Source organism: Mauremys mutica, chromosome 2 (genome assembly GCF_020497125.1).
Source record: "Mauremys mutica isolate MM-2020 ecotype Southern chromosome 2, ASM2049712v1, whole genome shotgun sequence".
Lineage (NCBI taxonomy): Eukaryota > Metazoa > Chordata > Testudines > Geoemydidae > Mauremys > Mauremys mutica.
The window spans coordinates 172,820,589-172,826,064 of NC_059073.1; the positions used below are offsets into that span (position 1 = coordinate 172,820,589).

General features: G+C 48.7%; 1 long non-coding RNA gene across 1 annotated transcript; it reads left to right on the plus strand.

Annotated features, from left to right (window-relative positions):
* The first annotated feature begins 1,996 nt into the window (after positions 1 to 1,996).
* Positions 1,997 to 2,593, plus strand: LOC123363687. Its single transcript, XR_006576861.1, has 3 exons — positions 1,997 to 2,054; positions 2,315 to 2,354; positions 2,465 to 2,593. It is a non-coding gene; the product is annotated as an uncharacterized LOC123363687 (long non-coding RNA).
* The last annotated feature ends 2,883 nt before the right edge of the window (positions 2,594 to 5,476 follow it).

Below are 5,476 nucleotides of genomic sequence, written 5' to 3' on the forward strand. Positions count from 1 at the left end.
GGAGCTGACGTTATTCCGAAGGGTAGGCGACAGTATCGATAAAGCCCCTTATGAGTCACAATAGTCAACAGTTCTTGGGACTTTTCATCAACGTGCATCTGTAAATATGCTTGACTCAGATCAATCTTACTGAACTTTTGTCCCCCAGCCAGGCCTGTGAAGAGGTCATTGTTGCGGGGAAGCGGGTATTGCTCTGCACACAACAATGGGTTGACAGTGACTTTAAAATCACCGCAAATCCAGGGAGAGCCATCTTTCTTCACTATTGGAACAATAGGAGTGGCCCATGAGCTATGGGTAACTGGTATTAGGACTCCATTGGTGACCAGGCGCTCCAGGTCTGCTTCAACTTTTGGCCTGATGGCATATGGCACAGTTCAGGCTTTCAGATATTTTGGTGGACTGTCAGGTTTAATGTTCAATGTCACAGTGATTCCCTTCATACTTCCCAAATCATCTCCAAAACCAGCAGCATGTTTCCTTAGTATAGGGGTTAGACTGGTTTCTTCTTTAGTCATCCGGTGCACTTCTGTCCAGTTCAGTTGAATCTTCCCAAGCCAAGACCTACCCATTAAGGTTGGGTAGTTACCTCTTACCACAAACAGTGGCAATTTAGCAGCCTGTCCATTGAGCTCCACCTTAACATCAATAGTGCCCAACATGGGCACAGCTTCTCCCGTATACGTCTTCAGAACAGTTTTTGTTGCCTTAAGCGGAAGATGCTGTAGCTTTTCTTTATACACAGTCTCAGAGACCAGCGAGACGGCTGCACCGGTGTCCAGTTCCATGCGTATAGGTTTGCCATCCAACAACGGGGTTACCCAGTATTCATGTGAGCCCACTGCCAAAGACAAAACATGCAGTGGCACTTCCTCTTGCGATGAGGTGTCACCTTGATCATCCTGGGTCTGCTCTAGGGTATGCAGGGTTCCTCTTTTTGTCGGCCAGACCACAGGCCTCTTTTTCTTTTGTTTACAGGCACACTCCATGTGTCCCTTTTTGCCACAGTGTCGACACACCAGGTCTTTACACCAGCATTCTGATGCCTGGTGACCCGGCTTACCACAGCGGTAACATTCTTGACTTTGCACAGTTTTGTGGGTCAGTTCTTGTGACACTTTTTGCACCCTAGGGGATGCACCAATGTATTGCGCCTCCCTTGTAGCCAGTTCCATGGAGACAGCAATATCAACAGCCTTCTGTAAGGTAAGCTGAGCCTCTGTCAGTAGGCGCTTCTGTATAGCTTCACTGTAGAGGCCACACACTAACCTGTCACGCAGGGCATCATTTAACATCTCTTTAAATTCACAGTGTTCTGCTAGCTTTTTTAAAATTGCTACAAATTGTACAACTGTTTCATCTTCCTTTTGGTCTCTTTTGTGGAACCTATATCTTTCAGCAATTACCAGTGGTTTTGGGGAAAAATGGGACCCCAGGATTTCCACAATGTCACTGTAAGATTTAGTCTCTGGCTTAACAGGGTGTAGTAAGCTGTGTAGCAGGGAGTAGGATTTAGCCCCTACAACACTTAAGAATATTGGCACCTTCTTCGCTTCTGTAATGTCATTTGCAATAACAAAAAGCTCAAAACGCTCAGTATATACATGCCACTGCTCTATATTCTCATCAAAAGGTTCCAGTGGCCTGGTCAGAGTAGCCATGATTTTTAGTTTCACTTTCACAGTCAGTGCAAACAAGCAGGTTTTTTGTTTGTTTGTTGTTTACCTTGACTTCTACTTCCTTCTGTTACTGGAGCAGCACCGGAATCCCATCCATCGTTGCCACTTGTTATATCCTTGGGGGCAGCCGGTTTATTAAGAAATCACTTGAGGCCAGACAGCAGACAGCTAACAAAACTACCATTTTATTTACAGACACAGAGCTCACCCAACTGGCCGAAACAGGCTGGGCTATCCCCTAATAATCTAACTCAGTTGCCATAGCAACAAAAACCGTGACAACCAAATGACAACAGAAGGGACCTTGAGAGGTCATCTATTCTAGTCCCCTGCACTCATGGAAGGACTAACTATTATTTAGATCATCTCTGACAGGTGTTTGTCTAACCTGCTCTTAAAAATCTCCAGTGATGGAGATTCCAGAACATCCCTCAGCAATTTATTCCATGTAAAATGTAACAGAACTGGTATTTATCAAAACACGGGATGTGAGAATTTTTCAGTACAGAGTTAAGGCCTGCAGAAACTTTTAAAAAGTTATATAGTCAAATAGGTTACATAGTATGATCATGTGTATAATGCTGATCTACAGTTTCAGAAAAAGTTTGTTGATCTTTAGAAATTCTTATTTACAGGACCAGAATCAAATGGATAGCATAAATCAATGTTATCAAGGTAATAATGGCTGTGGGATTACTTTCATAAAGATGACAGCCTGGTGCAAAATTAGTGTTATGTACAAATTCAGTTTTCTTGAACTAAAAGCTTGTTTTTTCTCTTGACAGGTCTCATCTTCTTTTTCCCACTACTTTCCCCCCCATAATCATACACATTGAGAGAAACAGAAAAATATACAAAGCCTGTACAAATAAGCTATACTTGATACACTATGAACAAAGTGGAGGAAAAACTACCAGAAAATATTTTAAGTTTCAATTTGCTGCAAAGTGTTTGTCATCAGTTAGGAAAAGAAATCAGAAAGCAAATAAAAAAGTGAATATCGTTTTACTGCAGTGTATGGTAACAATTTTCAATTAACACCTTATCAATGTGTTTGAAATTCAGCTATATAAAATGAAATAGATGAAATATAAGGCAGGAACATGAAAAGGAAGAAGGTAATGACAGAAAAGAAAGAATATGAGAGAGGAGACCAGCAGTTTCAGATGAAGCCCCACTAACCTGTGTGAGAACCCACTAACTATTTCAGTGGTGGGCAAACTACTGCCCAGGGGCCACATCCGGTCCTCCAGATGTTTTAAGCTGGCCCTCAGTCTCCCTCCTGGAAGCAGAGTCTGGGGCTTCCCTGGTCCGGCACTCCAGCCAGGGAGTGGGGTCAGAGTCTTGTCTCACTCGTCATGGTTCCTGGAAGCAGCAGGAGTGGGGACATGCAGGGAGCTGCAGCGGCATGCTGCCCCCACCCCAAGTGCCACCCCCACAGCTCCCATTGGCTGTGGGAGCTGCAGGGGCGGTGCCCGTGCACAGGCAGTGTGCAGGGTTGCCTGGCTGCACCTCCACATGGGAGCCGGAGGAGGGACATGCTGCTATTTATGGGAGCTGCTTCCCCCCCCCCGACTCCTTCCCATGCCCCAATCCCCTGCCCCAGTCCTGATCCCCCTCCCGCCCTCCGAACCCCTCGGTCTCAGCCCGGAGCACCCTCCTACACCCCCAACTCCTCATCCCCAGTCCCACACCAGAGCCCGCACCCCCAGCCGGAGCCCTCACACCCTCCTGCACCCCAACCACCAATTTTGTGAGCCTTCATGGCCTGCCATACAATTTTCATACCCAGATGTGGCCCTGGGGCCAAAAAGTTTGCCCACTCCTGAACTATTTGCTCTGATGATAACATAGATCACAGAGAGATTTTTTTCAGAGTCTCCCAGAAAGGGGAGAACATGTTCTGTTTTCTTCTATAGAGAATAAACATTTTCCATTATGAGGGCAGACACAAAAACTAAAGCTCTGTGAGGATTCATTTTCAAAGACAGAATGAGATCAGCATCACAATCAGAAAGAGTGGCGTAATTATTACAGAATAAAGTGACTGTTATTCCAGAATAGAGTATCCACATAGAGAGCTATTCCTGAATACCTACTACCAAAGAGCATATTCTGTAAAATCTATGCCAGACAGCTTCCCCGGTAGTTGACAGGAGGTAGAGTTTAAAAGCAGTCATAGAATCATAGAGTTTACAGACAGAAAGGGACCGCCAGATCATCTAGATTGACCACCAACAGACCACCAACACCACCCAGCACCCTCACACTAAACTCAACCAGAATTCAACCAAATTATCACAGCCCACAGGAGACTAGACTATTACGTGCTTTGGCCAAAATCAGACTGAGCTCTGTGGGGCCAGTACTGCCAATCAGTGGGAGAGATTTGCTGGTGATAAGATGTTTCCTCATCACATGGATGGGGAACCCCACCCCCTACTGGGTCAAGCCACCTCAGGCTACCCTCATGCTGGCAGGACAGCAGCTGGGGTATGGGGTTTTCCAGATCAGGGGAGGCTGTGTCCAGGGTCGGCATTGGGGCAGGCAATATGGGTGCCCACCCAAGGTGCTGTAGCCAGGGGGCGCTCTGGTGCAGAGGCCTGAGGCTCTGGCTTCCCCTTGCTGCTTGCAGGGTGCAGCTTGACGTGACAGGAGCATCAGTTCCCTGCTCCTTAGTGAATGCCCCCTGCTCACCATCCCATGTGGTTTCCCGGCCCGGCTCCAAGTCTTGTCTCTGCACTCTGTGACTGCTAGCCTGGCTACTCCCCCGAGACTGTCCCAGCCCTGCTGTTCCTCTTTCCATGGGTGACCTGAATGAAAGCCATGCCGCCCAATGGAAGGTGAGTGTGGCGTATTGGTCAGCCAATGGGAACGGGAAATTGCCACCCTCTTCCAGGTTGGGAGGGGAAGGGAAGGGACTGGGAACTAAAACTGCTAGGCAAAGAGACTAGTAACTCTTAGAGGGTTCTGTGTCCCCAGATCCCACCCCACCCCTCTCGGGGGACCCTTCCCTGAGCCCACAGCTCTCACCCCCCTCCATGCCCACACAGCTTCCAGGAGGCCCCTCTCTTTGCCTACAGGTCCCAGCCTCCCAGTTCTCAGGGCTCCCCCATTCTCCCCAGTTCTCAGGGTGGCCCTCATGTCTTTGAGGTCCCTCCTGCATGCCACACTCTGATCCACAGTGCCCCATGCTCCCAAGCTCTCAGGGGCTCCCCCTTTTTGTTACTCAAAGGGAAGTGTTAGTGCAGGGGGTGGGGGATATAGTGGGAGCCAACCTTCCACCATCACCACCCACCTTAGCTACCTTCAGTGCACTGGAGCATTTTAACCTCCCCTTCCCCCAATAATCCACCTTCCCTAGGACTGTGTGGGGCGGGGATGCTCAGTATTGGGGTGGAGTGAGATCTGCCCTTCTGGAGTCCCCATGTCACTGCTCCCCCACCCCCCGAGTATCCCGACACCAATGTGATTCTATCTATGCACCTCTGGTTCCCTCCCCCCTTTCTGGGGCTCTCAAGTCACCATGCTCCTCTGCCACCACAGCCATCTGGTGCCCTCCCGTCACTGCGCCTCTCCTTGGGCTGCCAACCCTCTGGGGCTCTGGCAGAGGAGCTGGATTCCATTCTGAGAGGGAGAGATTGGGTGTTGAAGGAGAGATACGACTCTGCCCCAGAGCCCGCTCACCCTGTCAAAGTGCGGAAGATTGCCTACTACATCATCTTGCCTGTTCTGCTCAATGAGCAGATGAGGGGGTCCCTTTAGCAGTGGTTGGGGGAGTCCAAGTGACTGCTGTG